Here is a 16,407-nt window from a genome sequence, read left to right as displayed (position 1 = left end):
TCCTTCGCCGCTAACGCAGCCACAACACGCTGTTGCACCCACTTTTCGACCTTTTGATGCTGCACTGGAAAGCTGGACGGAGTAGTAACGCCAATTTGGATTCCATCTCACCGCCTACAGAATTCAAGGTAACGAGCGGCAGCCTTTTCTCCTTTCCTCCATCGGGGTACAAACGTACCGTGTGATAGTCAAATTATTTCCCCGGCGAGACGTGGCAACTCTGTCCTACGAAGAAATTTTGTCTGCATTAGATGCATATTTCAAAGAATCAGTCAATGTAGTTGCCAAACGGTTTACCTTCTTTCGTACAAAACGTACGGCAGGTCAGACTAATCGGGAGTGGGTTGCAACCTTGCAAGGCCTTACTAGGGATTGTGCTTTTGAGTGTCAATGTGGACTCCCTTATTCAGATACTGTGGTACGGGATGCAATTGCACAGAACTTTTCTGATGTTCGTATAAGGGAACAGATTTTGAAACTAGTCAATCCCTCCCTTCAACAAGTGATGGACATATTGGATCGGCAGGACACACTTGACTTTGCTCAGGAATCATTTGAAACTTCGCCAACAGTGTGTTAGGTTCACCAGCCCGCCGGGCGAGCTGCACGGAGCAGTAAACAGCCCTCACTCCGGGCCGCGCCGCTGCCGCCAGGCTCTCAGCCACGTGTGTCACGCTGGCAAGTAAATGCCGTGATCAAATCATGCCCGCGGTGTGCTGCTAGACATTCGCGTGAGAACTGCCCGTCACGCCAAGCTATTTGCTTTTATTATAATAAAAAAGACATGTTCAGAGTGTTTGCCAGAAAAAAACTCAGATCGGAAGCTCAAAACCGTTCCAGGCCCTTTGCTTCGCGCCGGAATCGGAATAGCACCATGGATACTCAGGCTCGCGAAACTTCGCCCATGGAAATTCATGTAGTTCATTCCACTCCGCCCAGTGCCACTCTCTCTAACAGTGACTGTTTTCGTCCCAAAAATGGAGTGCGTCGACATAGCAGGAACTAATTTCAAGTCGCAAGTGATTATGTACCAGTGTCAGTTCACGTTGCACGAGACAGTCGCTCTTGTCGTCAGCAGGACAATAAACTTTTTGTAGACTTGGACATTAACGGCAAAGTGATACCATTCCAGCTCGATACCGGAGCTGCAGCTTCACTGATCAATCAAGACACTTACAAACTGCTGGGCACACCTCCGTTGCGTGCCGAAAATGTTAAATTAACTAGTTTTTCAGGTCACGATATCCCTGTGTTCGGACAGTGCAGCCTTCTTGCAACATACAAAGCACAAATAAAACTTGTGTCATTTTACGTCCTTCGTTCTTCTTCTGCAGTGAACTTGTTTGGTTTCGATTTATTTCAGTTGTTTAACTTGTCTGTAGTAAATCAGGTCCTATCAGTGAACCAGACTGTGCCTTCAGACAGTGTTTCTCGTCTATGTGAAGAATTTGCAGACATTTTTGCACCGGGCCTCGGTTGCGCTAAGAACTATAAAGCACATCTGGAACTGAAAGTAAACGTGCAACCGAAATATTTCAGAGCGCGCAATGTTCCCCAGGCATTGCGTGATGAGGTCGCAAAAACATTACATGATTTGGAATCACAAGGTGTAATTGAACGTTTGCAGGCTTCTCTCTGGGCATCACCCTTAGTAATTTTGTCAAAACCTTCCGGAAAGTTGAGACTTTGTGTGGACTTCAAGGCAACAGTGAATCCACAATTAGTGATTGCAACTTTTCCTTTACCCCGCCCGGAAGATCTTTTTGACAAACTGTGCCCGGGTAAATATTTTTCGAAGTTGGAACTAGCAGATGCGTACTTGCAAATACCGGTGGACGAAGAATCCCAGCTCGTTTTGGTGGTTAACACGCATCTTGCTTTGTATCAATTCAAACGACTGCCATTTGGGTGTGCTTCTGCCGCTGCATTGTTTTAGCAATATCTACAAACTGTTTGTGCGTCTGTCCCTACTGCAGCAAATTATCTGGACGATATTGTGATCTCCGGAAAGACGGTAGAAGAACATTTGGACAATCTCAGAACATTATTTCAGGTCTTGCGACAAAATGGTCTTCACTTGCGGAAGGACAAATGTCTGTTTTTTGCTCGGGACTTACCATACTTGGGACATGTACTCAATGCCCAAGGCATCCATCCCAGTCCCACGCACCTACGTGCCATACAGGACTTGCCTTCGCCGCAGACTTTGAAGCAGCTACAGAGTGTGCTGGGAAAAATTACGTATTATAACAGATATATTCGGCACGCCTCTTCCATTTCAACTCCGCTTCATCGCTTACGCCGTAAAGGTGTTCCGTTGGTCTGGACGACGGAATGCGAACGCGCCTTTCGCCAGTTGAAATCGTCGTTGCTTTCCAATACTTGCCTTACGCCAGTCGATCCCCAGAAGCCCCTTTTGTTGATGGTGGATGCATCGGATTTCGGGATCGGTGCTGTGCTTGCGCACAAAGATGGATAGCACGATCGCCCTATTGCCTTTGCGTCCAAATTTCTCTCGTCTGCTCAACGAAATTATTCACAGATCGAGAAAGAAGCATTGGCTCTCGTATTTGGTGTTACAAAGTTTCATGGTTTCTTGTATGGTCGTCACTTTACCATAACCACAGACCGCAAACCTTTGACATCGCTTTTTCATCCGACCAAGCCTGTACCTCCACGTACAGCGCAGAAATTCATTCGCTGGTCTATTTACCTCTAGCAGTACCGCTACGATATCTTGTATTGGTCCACTGCTAAGCACGGAAACGCCAATGTGTTGTCCCGCTTGCCCGTTGCTGAGGATAGGGCATTCGATTGCTCCGAACTTGCTTGCATGTTCATTGATGCCATTTTCGCCACAGTCAAACGGTGCCGCTAAACGACTGGTCAGGACTTTCAAGTCACAGATGTTGAAGTTGAAAGAGTCGCATTCTCGGGAGGACGCGTTATTGCCCTTTTTGTCCTCGTATCACTCTCAGCCCCGAGATGGTCGCTCGCCGGCTGAGTTGCTCCACAGTCGCCCTCATCGAACCTTGATGTCTTTGCTGCATCCGCCGCATCAGGTTCCTGTGCAGCGGCAGACACCTGCTTTTGCTCCAGGCGACGTTGTCTACTATCGCCACTACCGAGGTTCACGGCGTTGGCTCGAAGGGAGCATTCTTTGCTGCCTCGCACGCGCTATGTATCTGGTTTTGGGGGCCTCTGGTGTGGTGTGTCGGCATCTCAATCAGCTGCGCCCCTGTCGTCGCACGGGATCTGCCGCTCGCCGTCTGCTTTCAGCGACGGTGCCGTCCTGTCAGCGCCCTGGGGACCCATCTACTGGCTCGCCTCAGCCCCAGGTGTTACCGACGCTGCCTTCCATTTTGCCCCATGGCGACGCGCCGCCGCCGCCGCCGCCTGTTCTCCCGCCGGCGACGCCCGCAGTGGACGCGTCGCTGCAACCGCCGGGCGTCTCCCTGGCTCACGCGCAGCCAATCGCTTCCCGTGCCCAGTTGTCCTCCGACATGGAACTCTTGCCCGCTCCGGACCATATGTCGTCTTCGCCCGTCGGGTTCCCCGGCCCGATGGAGGTCGACCCTTCGGCACCTCCTGTCTCTCTACGGGCGCAAACACCGCATGTTGGCGTGCACCCTGGAGCAGGTTTTCAGGCGTTTCCTAGCTCTCCGCGGTCCGAATGGCAGGGTGCGGGTGGCACAGCCTCGCATACGTCAACATGCGGTCCTACCCACGGCGGGCGGAAGCCTTATGCCACAACCGTACGCCGATTTGCGGGGGAGGAATGGTGTCACCGCCAGACACCACACTTGCTAGGTGGTAGCCTTTAAATCGGCCGCGGTCCGTTAGTATACGTCGGACCCGCGTGTCGCCACTATCAGTGATTGCAGACCGAGCGCCGCCACACGGCAGGTCTAGAGAGACTTCCTAGCACTCGCCCCAGTTGTACAGCCGACTTTGCTAGCGATGGTTCACTGACTTATACGCTCTCATTTGCCGAGACGATAGTTAGCATAGCCTTCAGTTACGTTATTGCTACGACCTAGCAATGCGCCATTATCAGCACTATTGATATTGTAAACCATGTATCGCCAAGAGCGACGTTCGTCATTAATGGATTAAAGTTAAGTATTCCACCAGCTACGTCCGTTTTTCTCAATTCTAATTCTCTTGTCATGTTCCAGACCTCACGCCAGCCTGCGTGAGCTAAGACGCGTTCATTTCGGCCTCCTTTAGCAATATGGTTAGCTCTCCTGCCAACCACAACAATTTTTATGTTAAACTGCTATTCATAAGCACGTAAATTATTTGAGGAATTGTAAAGCAGGGATTTTTTTTACATCCCTTCTTGAAGACCTCAAAATAATCACCTACAATGTACCTCGTGTTGCGATGGGAGATGAAGCTCCTAAAACACTTAAATAAAGATCCTCAGGACGTAGAAATCTCTGAAATAAATATTGCGAATACGCCAGAAAAATTATGTAGAGGAAAAGGCGCCTCGATCTAGCTTCTTTCCTGTGGGCAACCTGGAAATGGTGTCTCAATCTCAGAGGCGTGAAGTCATGGGAGAGATAAGAATACTATTTAGTAACTACTACCAAAATAATTTCGAGTGACCATTCACAATAGGACGCTCTCTCCTGAAGCGCCGTGTACTAAATAAAACTAAATTCGGCCATACAAAAGACGGCCATATCACGTATATTCTCACTTAAATAATGGCCAAATATACGTGAACTGTTTGTCAGACTGTCCAGACCGAATCTGAGAGCAACCTTAAATCCTGAAAAATAATTCAAATATTTTTAAGAACGGAATTTTTTCCCCCTTCAGTAGTACTTTTACACTCTGTTGGTTTGCCAAACAGTATATTAAAAGTCTGTGTTTCACGCCAAGAACAAAAGTACAGAAGTTTGGTTTGTGGGCAGATAATGATGGCAATCCGACTCCCACAGATGAGTTAGATAGGTAGTTAAACCAGAATTCGAAATTGGTCTAAAATGTAGCTTATGACTGGAATGAAAACGGGCAAATGAACTTCTGGACCCGAACAATGTTCATGCTCTTCTCCTTCTGCGTAGCAAGTCCAATATCAGAGAAAATGAATGAAGGAATAGCTTGTAAATGTTTTCCACACCACGTTTTGTTTTATGTTTTCTCTAAATCTATTGTCGATTCTGGTATCTGTTTGTCTTGTAGCTATTCTCAAATTAGTGTTGATTTATTGAAGCCAAATAAACGTAGGCATCATGTTGGCAGTTTTATCGCACTCCAGGTCATCATGTTTTGATGTTAGTGCAGTGACAATCGTGTAACGCGAGAACGCTTAATCTAAATAATCCGTTGACGTGAAATAATACTATGGACCCGGCGTAATGACATACTCAGTTTTTCTTTAGCACGAAACAAAATGGTGTGACATGACAATATTCCGCTTCTCATTACAGTTAGGTATTCAGTACATATTTTATGCAGTTGCATCAACTCTACTTTTGTTTATTTGTTAGACCAAGCAGAAGAAACACTGCTGCTTTTGGGCATGTTCTGGCGCTGCCAGGGTCAGAAAATTTCATTATTCTAGTCAGTCAGTTTTCGAATTCGGTTCTGGATGTGTCGAAGCGTAATTTATGTGTCTGATGGCTGAGAAATCTATGCGAATACAACTCATCATTCTGCGTAAAATCGAAACATTCAAAGCGTAAATAAATGTAGCTAATGATGTATTATGCAGACACTACGTCGTGACGGTTTTAGGTGGGGAGAGTTTTGAACTATGATTGCGTAACATACCGGCGGGGGGCGGGCCTGAACTGCCACCCCAGATCACGTAAGAAACAGATTGAACGTCTTTACTGCGGAACTGGCAACCGTAAAAATAGTTTTCCCATCGGTCAACAGATGTCGCAGGCGACGCTACAATGCTGACCTGTCCATGTCGCGGAATTGGCAACGCTGTATCTTCGGTGACGTGAATGACGCTGATTTGTGTTCGGCTAGAGCGTTGTGCGCGAAATGCTTCCGTCACACAACTGACTGTAGACCATGATCGGCTATGGTTTTTCAGTTTTCAATCGAAGAATGCAGATTAGCTCCTGTAATTCTACAAACCAAGTTTATTTCTACTATAGGGATACTTCAGACAATCATATGCGAAATGAAATAAATGAAAAGTAATACACAAATATTTCTCGTGAGCTACTGTTTAAATGCAGACTGTATTGCAGTCACATAGGTTTTACACTCGCTTCCCATGTCGTCTATTTCCTCTTTGTTATATAGCTCTTCTGATACGGATTATGGTGGTAAAAAAGATTTCCACGTGCAGGCTAACACTAGAAAAAACCTCAACGTCTTTGAAATATAATCCGTTAATTTACCGAAAAATATTGCACTGAGCAGTGGGTTTCGTGTCCTGACATTACCGACATAATTATTTATTTTGCATAAAGTTTGTATAGGGATTAGGTGAGTTACAACTACAAGACATTTTTCACATTGAGACTGTAAATAAGTTTAAGAAACAGATTTTGCTTCCTTTCTAAGTATTTCTGTAAGCGTTCTTAAGTATAACCACGTTTTGCACTTGCTTACTGTTAGTTGTAAACGAATATAATTTCATGTACGCACTTAACAACGATATCTTCGGAAAAAAAATATTGTGAAACTTTAAATATCGTAAGTAGAAAAAAAATTCTGTGATGGTAGACATCTTAACTTTGCGGTCAGCATATCAGCAGTACTGTTTTGCTCATATTTAACACATTACTTCTTTCTAGTTAAACATGGTAGAGTGATTAAGGAAAGGCAACGAAACTTATTGAAGCAGCCTTACGGAGAATCTTTATTTGGTTCTTAAATACAATATGAATAAACTACATATTTTTTTTATAATTTTCAATTTTGAGACAGTTCTACTACACTTGACTTTGAACATTTAAAAAAAGTCCAAATCGCAGCTGAGATTTCATTTAAAAATTATATGATATGATACTTGTACAGGAAGGGCGGCTGCCACGTTATATCAGAATATAAGATCGACAAAATGTAGATAGGATCGAATGCTTAGGGCTCTTCATTAATTCTTACTCGTAACTAATTTATTGATTTAACTGAATTAAAAATCCACTCGTGTAACCTTTCTTTATCTTTGACAGGAAATCTGAACATTTTTAATTCTGGATTTGTTCGTCTACTCCTTCCACAGTTGATATACTCGCAGGCCCTTGGCATGACGCGATCCACTACCATTGGTATGTCAGAAACAGCTGGTACTTCACACACGCCAAATAGTGGAAAGCAGCACGCGTTCGGCCGATGTTGCCACATATTTCACAGAACGGAGTGACATCTAGTGGTTGATTCCACAAGTAAGGGTGTGACGCTGTTGCCACCTGGTGGCTGTTCACATCTACATCTACATCTACATGACTACTCTGCAATTCACATTTAAGTGCTTGGCAGAGGGTTCATCGAACCACAATCATACTATCTCTCTACTATTCCACTCCCGAACAGCGAGCGGGAAAAACGAACACCTAAACCTTTCTGTTCGAGCTCTGATTTCTCTTATTTTATTTTGATGATCATTCCTACCTATGTAGGTTGGGCTCAACAAAATATTTTCGCATTCGGAAGAGAAAGTTGGTGACTGAAATTTCGTAAAAAGGTCTCGCCGCGACGAAAAACGTCTATGCTGTAATGACTTCCATCCCAACTCGTGTATCATATCTGCCACACTCTCTCCCCTATAACGCGATAATACAAAACGAGCTGCCCTTTTTTGCACCCTTTCGATGTCCTCCGTCAATCCCACCTGGTAAGGATCCCACACCGCGCAGCAATATTCTAACAGAGGACGAACGAGTGTAGTGTAAGCTGTCTCTTTAGTGGACTTGTTGCATCTTCTAAGTGTCCTGCCAATGAAACGCAACCTTTGGCTCGCCTTCCCGACAATATTATCTATGTGGTCCTTCCAACTGAAGTTGTTCGTAATTTTAACACCCAGGTACTTAGTTGAATTGACAGCCTTGAGAATTGTACTATTTATCGAGTAATCGAATTCCAACGGATTTCTTTTGGAACTCATGTGGATAATCTCACACTTTTCGTTATTTAGCGTCAACTGCCACCTGACACACCATACAGCAATCTTTTCTAAATCGCTTTGCAGCTGATACTGGTCTTCGGATGACCTTACTAGACGGTAAATTACAGCATCATCTGCGAACAATCTAAGAGAACTGCTCAGACTGTCACCCAGGTCATTTATATAGATCAGGAACAGTAGAGGTCCCAGGACGCTTCCCTGGGGAACACCTGACATCACTTCAGTTTTACTCGATGATTTGCCGTCTATTACTACGAATTGCGACCTTCCTGACAGGAAATCACGAATCCAGTCGGACAACTGAGACGATACCCCATAGCTCCTCAGCTTGATTAGAAGTCGCTTATGAGGAACGGTGTCAAAAGCCTTCCGGAAATCCAGAAACACGGAATCAACTTGGATCCCCTGTCGATAGCGGCCATTACTTCGTGCGAATAAAGAGCTAGCTGTGTTGCACAAGAGCGATTTTTTCTGAAGCCATGCTGATTACGTGTCAATAGATCGTTCCCTTCGAGGTGATTCATAATGTTTGAATACAGTATATGCTCCAAAACCCTACTGCAAACCGACGTCAATGATATAGGTCTGTAGTTAAATGGATTACACTGGAAATGGATTGAACACTGGTGCGACCTGCGCAATTTTCCAATCTGTAGGTACAGATCTATCGGTGAGCGAGCGGTTGTATATGAGTGCTAAGTAGGGAGCTATAGTATCAGCGTAATCTGAAAGGAACCTAATCGGTATACAATCTGGACCTGAAGACTTGCCCGTATCAAGCGATCTGAGTTGCTTCGCAACCCCTAAGGTATCTACTTCTAAGAAACTCATGGTAGCAGATGTTCGTGTTTCAAATTCTGGAATATTCCATTCGTCTTCCCTGGTAAAGGAATTTCGGAAAACTGTGTTCAGTAACTCCGCTTTAGCGGCACAGTCGTCGATAACAGTACCATCGGCACTGCGCAGCGAAGGTATTGACTGCGTCTTGCCGCTTGTGTACTTTACATACGACCAGAATTTCTTCGGATTTTCTACCAAATTTCGAGACAATGTTTCGTTGTGGAACCTATTAAAGGCATCTCGCATCGAAGTACGTGCCAAATTTCGCGCGTCTGTAAATTTTAGCCCATCTTCGGGATTTCGCGTTCTTCTGAACTTCGCATGCTTTTTCCGTTGCCTCTGCAACAGCGTTCGGACCTTTCTTGTGTACCACGGGGATCCGTTCCATCTCTTACCAATTTATGAGGTATGAATATCTCAATTGCTGTTGCTACTATATCTTTGAATTTGAGCCACATCTCGTCTACATTCGCATAGTCAGTTCGGAAGGAATGGAAATTGTCTTTTAGGAAGGCTTCTAGTGGCACTTTATCCGCTTTTTTAAATAAAATTATTTTGCGTTTGTTTCTGATGGATTTGGAAGAAATGGTATTGAGCCTAGCTACAATGACCTTGTGATCACTAATCCCTGTATCAGTCATGATGCTCTCTATCAGCTCTGGATTGTTTGTGGCCAAGAGGTCAAGTGTGTTTTTGCCACCATTTACAATTCGCGTGGGTTCGTGGACTAACTGCTCGAAATAATTTTCGGAGAATGCATTTAGGACAATCTCGGAAGACGTTTTCTGTCTACCACCGGTTTTGAACAAGTATTTTTGCCAACATACCGAGGGTAGGTTGAAGTCCCCACCAGCTATAACCGTATGAGTGGGGTATTTATTTGTTACGAGACTCAAACTTTCTCTAAACTGTTCCGCAACTGTATCATCGGAGTCTGGGGGTCGGTAGAAGGAGCCAATTATTAACTTAATTCGGCTGTTAAGTATAACCTCCACCCACACCAATTCGCACGGAGTATCTACTTCGACTTCACTACAAGATAAACCACTACTGACAGACACAAACACTCCACCACCAATTCTGCCTAATCTATCTTTCCCTGACAAGGGAGTGTGCTCCCTGCCGCCGTTGGATAAGTAGCTGCAGCAGCAAGTCGTATATTCCTAGCTCACTCATTTGTTACATATTTTAATTCCTAATTTCTTTGCGTGTTTTTGGTACTTGCATTGTTTAATTCATAAATTTCGTGCGTATTATAGTATTTGTGAGTTGTAGCATCGCGTTTTAGCACCTGAATAGTGTAAAATCGCGTAGTCTCCTTCCGCCGCCGAGCAGTGTCAGCAGTGCGCAAGTAGCAGCATTACTTCATTTACTAGGCAATCTTGTATTTTAATAACCGCTTACATTTTGTGTTGATTTTTTTGCGCTCTCTGTAGATTAGTTCAGACGTTCTTTGCACAACAGTTTTTAGCATGGATAGGGACTGCAACTGCTGTGTTCGGATGCAGGCTGAGTTGGCATCCCTTCGCTTCCAGCTTCAGGCTGTGTTGGCTTCGGTCACACAGCTTGAGGCTGTTGCCAATGGGCATCACTGTGGGGGTCCGGATGGGGGTTTGTCGGGGACGGCCAGCTCGTCCCACGCATCCCCCGATCGGACTAACACTGTGGTTGCCCGGGATAATGCCCGCATTGAGGCTGGTCCCTCCCCTGTGGTACAGTGGGAGATCGTCTCAAGGTGTGGCAGGGGGCGAATGACATTCCGGAGGGCTGAACGGAAGGCCTCTCCAGTTTGTTTGACGAACCGGTTTCAGGCTCTGTCTCAGGCTGATACTGATCTTCGGCCTGACATGGCTGCTTGTCCTATTCCAGAGGTTGCCCCTCTGTATGCAAGATCTGGGCGGTCGCAGAGGGTGGGCTTACTGGTAGTTGGGAGCTCCAACATCGGGCGCGTAATGGGGCCCCTTAGGGATATGGCAGCAAGAGAGGGGAAGAAAACCAATGGTCACTCCGTGTGCATACTGGGGGGAGTCATTCGAGATGTGGAAAGGGTCCTTTCGGATGCCATGAAGGGTACAGGGTGTACCCATCTGCAGGTGGTCGCTCATGTTGGCACCAATGATGTGTGTCGCTATGGATCGGAGGAAATCCTCTCTGGCTTCCGGCGGCTATCTCATTTGGTGAAGACTGCCAGTCTCGCTAGCGGGATGAAAGCAGAGCTCACCATCTGCAGCATCGTCGACAGGACTGAGTGCGGACCTTTGGTACAGAGCCGAGTGGAGGGTCTGAATCAGAGGCTAAGACGGTTCTGCGACCATGTGGACTGCAGATTCCTTGACTTGCGCCATAGGGTGGTGGGGTTCCGGGTTCTGCTGGATAGGTCAGGAGTCCACTACACGCAACAAGCAGCTACATGGGTAGCAGGGGTTGTGTGGCGTGGACTGGGCGGTTTTTTAGGTTAGATGGCCTCGGACAAGTACAGAAAGGGCAACAGCCTCAAAGGGTGTGGGGCAAAGTCAGGACATGCGGGGACCAAGCAGCAATCGGTATTGTAATTGTAAACTATCGAAGCTGCGTCGGTAAAGTACCGGAACTTCAAGCGCTGATAGAAAGCATTGAAACTGAAATCGTTATAGGTACGGAAAGCTGGCTGAAGCCAGAGATAAATTCTACCGAAATTTTTACAAAGGTACAGACGGTGTTTAGAAAGGATAGATTGCATGCAACCGGTGGTGGAGTGTTCGTCGCTGTTAGTAGTAGTTTATCCTGTAGTGAAGTAGAAGTGGATAGTTCCTGTGAATTATTATGGGTGGAGGTTACACTCAACAACCGAACTAGGTTAATAATTGGCTCCTTTTACCGACCTCCCGACTCAGCAGCATTAGTGGCAGAACAACTGAGAGAAAATGTGGAATACATTTCACATAAATTTTCTCAGCATGTTATAGTCTTAGGTGGAGATTTCAATTTACCATATATAGACTGGGATACTCAGATGTTTAGGACAGGTGGTAGGGACAGAGCATCGAGTGACATTATACTGAGTGCACTATCCGAAAATTACCTCGAGCAATTAAACAGAGACCCGACTCGTGGAGATAACATCTTGGACCTACTGATAACAAACAGACCCGAACTTTTCGACTCTGTATGTGCAGAACAGGGAATCAGTGATCATAAGGCCTTTGCAGCATCCCTGAATATGGAAGTTAATAGGAATATAAAAAAAGGGAGGAAGGTTTATCTGTTTAGCAAGAGTAATAGAAGGCAGATTTCAGACTACCTAACAGATCAAAACGAAAATTTCTGTTCCGACACTGACAATGTTGAGTGTTTATGGAAAAAGTTCAAGGCGATCGTAAAATGCGTTTTAGACAGGTACGTGCCGAGTAAAACTGTGAGGGACGGGAAAAACCCACCGTGGTACAACAACAAAGTTAGGAAACTACTGCGAAAGCAAAGAGAGCTTCACTGCAAGTTTAAACGCAGCCAAAACCTCTCAGACAAACAGAAGATAAAAGATGTCAGCGTAAGGAGGGCTATGCGTGAAGCGTTCAATAAATTCGAAAGTAAAATTCTATGTACCGACATTACAGAAAATCCTAAGAAGTTCTGGTCTTACGTTAAATCAGTAAGTGGCTCGAAACAGCATATCCAGACACTCCGGGATGATGATGGCATTGAAACAGAGGATGACACGAATAAAGCTGAAATACTAAACACCTTTTTCCAATGCTGTTTCACAGAGGAAGACCGCACATCGAAATAAGTGCCCAAGGAATAGAAAAGCAACAGGAATCACTCAACAGAGGAAAGTCCACTGGACCTGACGGGGTACCAATTCGATTCCACACAAAGTACGCGAAAGAACTTGCCCCCCTTCTAACAGCCGTGTACCGCAAGTCTCTAGAGGAACGGAAGGTTCCAAATGATTGGAAAAGAGCACAGGTAGTCCCAGTCTTCAAGAAGGGTCGTCGAGCAGATGCGCAAAACTATAGACCTATATCTCTGACGTCGATCTGTTGTAGAATTTTAGAACATGTTTTTTGCTCGAGTATCATGTCGTTTTTGGAAACCCAGAATCTACTCTATAGGAATCAACATGGATTCCGGAAACAGCGATCGTGTGAGTCCCAACTCGCTTTATTTGTTCATGAGTCCCAGAAAATATTAGATACAGGCTCCCAGGTAGATGCTATTTTTCTTGACTTCCGGAAGGCTTTCGATACAGTTCCGCACTGTCGCCTGATAAACAAAGTAAGAGCCTACGGAATATCAGACCAGCTGTGTGGCTGGATTCAAGAGTTTTAAGCAAACAGAACACAGCATGTTGTTATCAATGGAGAGACATTAAATAACCTCTGGTGTGCCGCAGAGAAGTGTTATGGGACCATTGCTTTTCACAATATATATAAATGACCTAGTAGATAGTGTCGGAAGTTCCATGCGGCTTTTCGCGGATGATGCTGTAGTATACAGAGAAGTTTCAGCGTTCGAAAATTGTAGCGAAGTGCAGGAAGATCTGCAGCGGATAGGCACTTGGTGCAGGGAGTGGCAAATGACGCTAAACATAGACAAATGTAATGTTTTGCGAATACATAGAAAGAAGGATCCTTTATTGTATGATTATATGATAGCGGAACAAACACTGGAAACTGTAAAATATCTGGGAGTATGAGTGCGGAACGATTTGAAGTGGAATGATCATATAAAATTAATTGTTGGTAAGGCGGGCACCAGGTTGAGATTCATTGCGAGAGTCCTTAGAAAATGTAGTCCATCAACAAAGGAGGTGGCTTACAAAACACTCGTTCGAGCTATACTTGAGTATTGCTCATCAGTGTGGGATCCGTACCAGATCGGGTTGACGTAGGAGTTAGAGAAGATCCAAAGAAGAGCGGCGCGTTTCGTCACAGGATTATTTGGTAACCGTGATAGCGTTACGGAGATGTTTAACAAACTCAAGTGGCAAACTCTGCAAGAGAGGCGCTCTGCATCGCGGTGTAGCTTGCTCGCCAGGTTTCGAAAGGGTGCGTTTCTGGATGAGATATCGAATATATTGCTTCCCCCTACTTATACCTCCCGAGGAGATCACGAATGTAAAATTAGAGAGATTAGAGCGCGCACGGAGGCTTTCAGACAGTCGTTCTTCCCGCGAACCATACGAGACTGGAACAGGAAAGAGAGGTAATGACAGTGGCACGTAAAGTGCCCTCCGCCATACACCGTTGGGTGGCTTGCGGAGTATAAGTGTAGATGTATATGTAGATGTAGGTTGCCTGCTAGACAAAGCGATCGGGCAATCTGTTTCTTACGTGATCTTGGCTACCACTGCCAACCGCAGCGAACAATTGCGCTGTTCAAATGGCTCCGAGCACTATGGGGCTTAACATCTGAGGTCATCAGTCCCCTAGACTTAGATCTACTTAAACCTAACTAACCTAAGGAAATAACACACATCCACGCCCGAGGCAGGATTCGAACCTGCGACCGCAGCAGCAGCGCTGTTCCGGACTGAAGCGCCTAGAACCGCTAGGCCACAGCGGCTGGCAATTGCGCTGTAGCCACTACCAAGTGCTTTGTGTTCTCCAGTTTGCTTTGCATTTTGATTCATTGTTTCTTTCTCTAATATTGAAATGAGTGAAGTGACTAATCTTGGTGCATGAAGGGATTCGAATAAGACTCTCATCACAAGAAAAGGAATCAGAGATCTCTATGACCGTTATGTCCGTTGTGCTTTCGTGGAATCAGAGAACGCGGAAGCTGGATGGTAACCCACAGCACTAGTCTCCCCTCGAACACTCAAAGTTCTCGTCTCTTTACGGTCGCGGCCGACTACCATCGTAATATTAGCATAATATCCGCATAATACTAGCAACTGCGTGTGTACATTTTAGGAGCAAACAATATTTCAGAAAATTGCTTCCAATATACTGTCGATCATTTATTTTGCATGTATAGAGAAAATGAATTTCTTTTAGCAAGGAAAAATATTTTGAACCCCATCATTTTTGTGTTAAACAATTTTCACGATACACTATGTGATCAAAAGTATGCGGAAACCCCCAAAACCATACGTTTTTCATGTTAGGTGCATTGTGCTGCCACCTACTGCCAGATGCTTCAAGTCAGCGACCTCAGTAGTCACTAGACATCGCGAGAGAGCAGAGTGGATGGTCAGTTGACTAGGTGTCACTTGTGTCATACGTCTGTACGCGAGATTTCCACTCTCCTAAACATCCCTAGGTCCACTGTTTCCGATGTGATAGTGAAGTGGAAACGTGAAGGGACACGTACAGCACAAAAGCTCTTGACTGACAGAGACCACCGACAGTTGGAGAAGGTCGTAACGTGTAATAGGCAGACGTCTATCCAGACCATCACACAGGAACTCCTGACAGCGTCAGGATCCGCTGTAAGTATATGACAGGCGGGAGGTGAGAAAAGGTTGATTTTACGGTCGACCGGCTGCTCATAAGCCACAAATCACGACCGTAAATGCCAAACGACGCCTCGCTTGGTGTAAGGAGTGTAAACATTGGACGATTGAACAGTGGAAAAACGTGTGGAGTGACGAATCACAGTACACAATGTGGCGATCCGAAGGCAAGGTGTGGGTATGGCGAATGCCCGCCAGCGTGTGTAGTGCCAACAGTAAAATTCGGAGGCGGTGGTGTTACGGTGTGTTCGTGTTTTTCACGGAGAGGGCTTGCACCCCTTGTTTTGCGTGGCACTGTCGCAGCACAGGCCTACATTGATGTTTTAAGCACATTCTTGCTCCCCACTGTTGAAAAGCAATTCGGGGATGGCGACTGCATCAGCACCCGCTCATACTGCACGGCCTGTGGCGGAGTGATTACACCACAATAACGTCTCTGTAATAGACTGGCCTGCATAGAGTCCTGACGTGAATCGTATAGAACACGTTTGGGGTGTGTTTGAACGCCGACTTCGAGCCAGGCCTCACCGACCGACATCGATACCTCTCCTCAGTGCAGCATTCCGTGAAGAACGGGCTGCAATTCCCCAAGAAACCTTCCAGCCCCTGATTGAGCTTATGCGTGCGAGAGTGGAAGCTGTCATCAAGGCTAATGACGGGCTAACACCATATTGAATTGCAGCATTACCTATGGAGGGCGCCACTAACCTGTAAGTCGTTTCCAGCCGGCTGTCTGGATACTTTTGATCACGTAGTGTATATAGGTAAACCCTTCAGTGAGAGGTGGTAAGAGCACATCTAGTGTTGCAGAGCCTGGCAGGCAGCGCAGGACGTGTGTCGGAGAGGCGAGTGTGGCTGCCGGCGGCAGCGAGAACGTTCCTGCTTCCCTTCCCTCCCCCTCCCAGCTTACGTGTAACTGCTAGAGATAAGTGCGGAAGCCAGTATCATGTGTGAAACAGTCAGGGTTCCTCAAGTATTTAGGGTGAGATACAACAGCCTCGAACTTGATATGTGCCATAGGTACATT

At 45.7% G+C, this 16,407-nt stretch overlaps 1 protein-coding gene across 1 annotated transcript in view; it reads right to left on the bottom strand.

Annotated features, from left to right (window-relative positions):
* Positions 1 to 16,106, bottom strand: part of LOC126292122 (gastrula zinc finger protein XlCGF17.1-like) — a 139,781-nt gene extending 123,675 nt beyond the window's left edge. The window contains exon 1 of the mRNA XM_049985953.1: positions 16,089 to 16,106. The gene's annotated coding sequence lies outside the window, so the exon portion shown is untranslated. The remainder of the gene's footprint in view (positions 1 to 16,088) is intronic.
* Between the last annotated feature and the right edge of the window lie 301 nt (positions 16,107 to 16,407).

Source organism: Schistocerca gregaria, chromosome 9 (genome assembly GCF_023897955.1).
Source record: "Schistocerca gregaria isolate iqSchGreg1 chromosome 9, iqSchGreg1.2, whole genome shotgun sequence".
Taxonomy (NCBI): Eukaryota; Metazoa; Arthropoda; class Insecta; order Orthoptera; family Acrididae; genus Schistocerca; species Schistocerca gregaria.
Note: the sequence above shows the minus strand (reverse complement) of the source record. Positions and strands in the feature narration are given on the sequence as shown.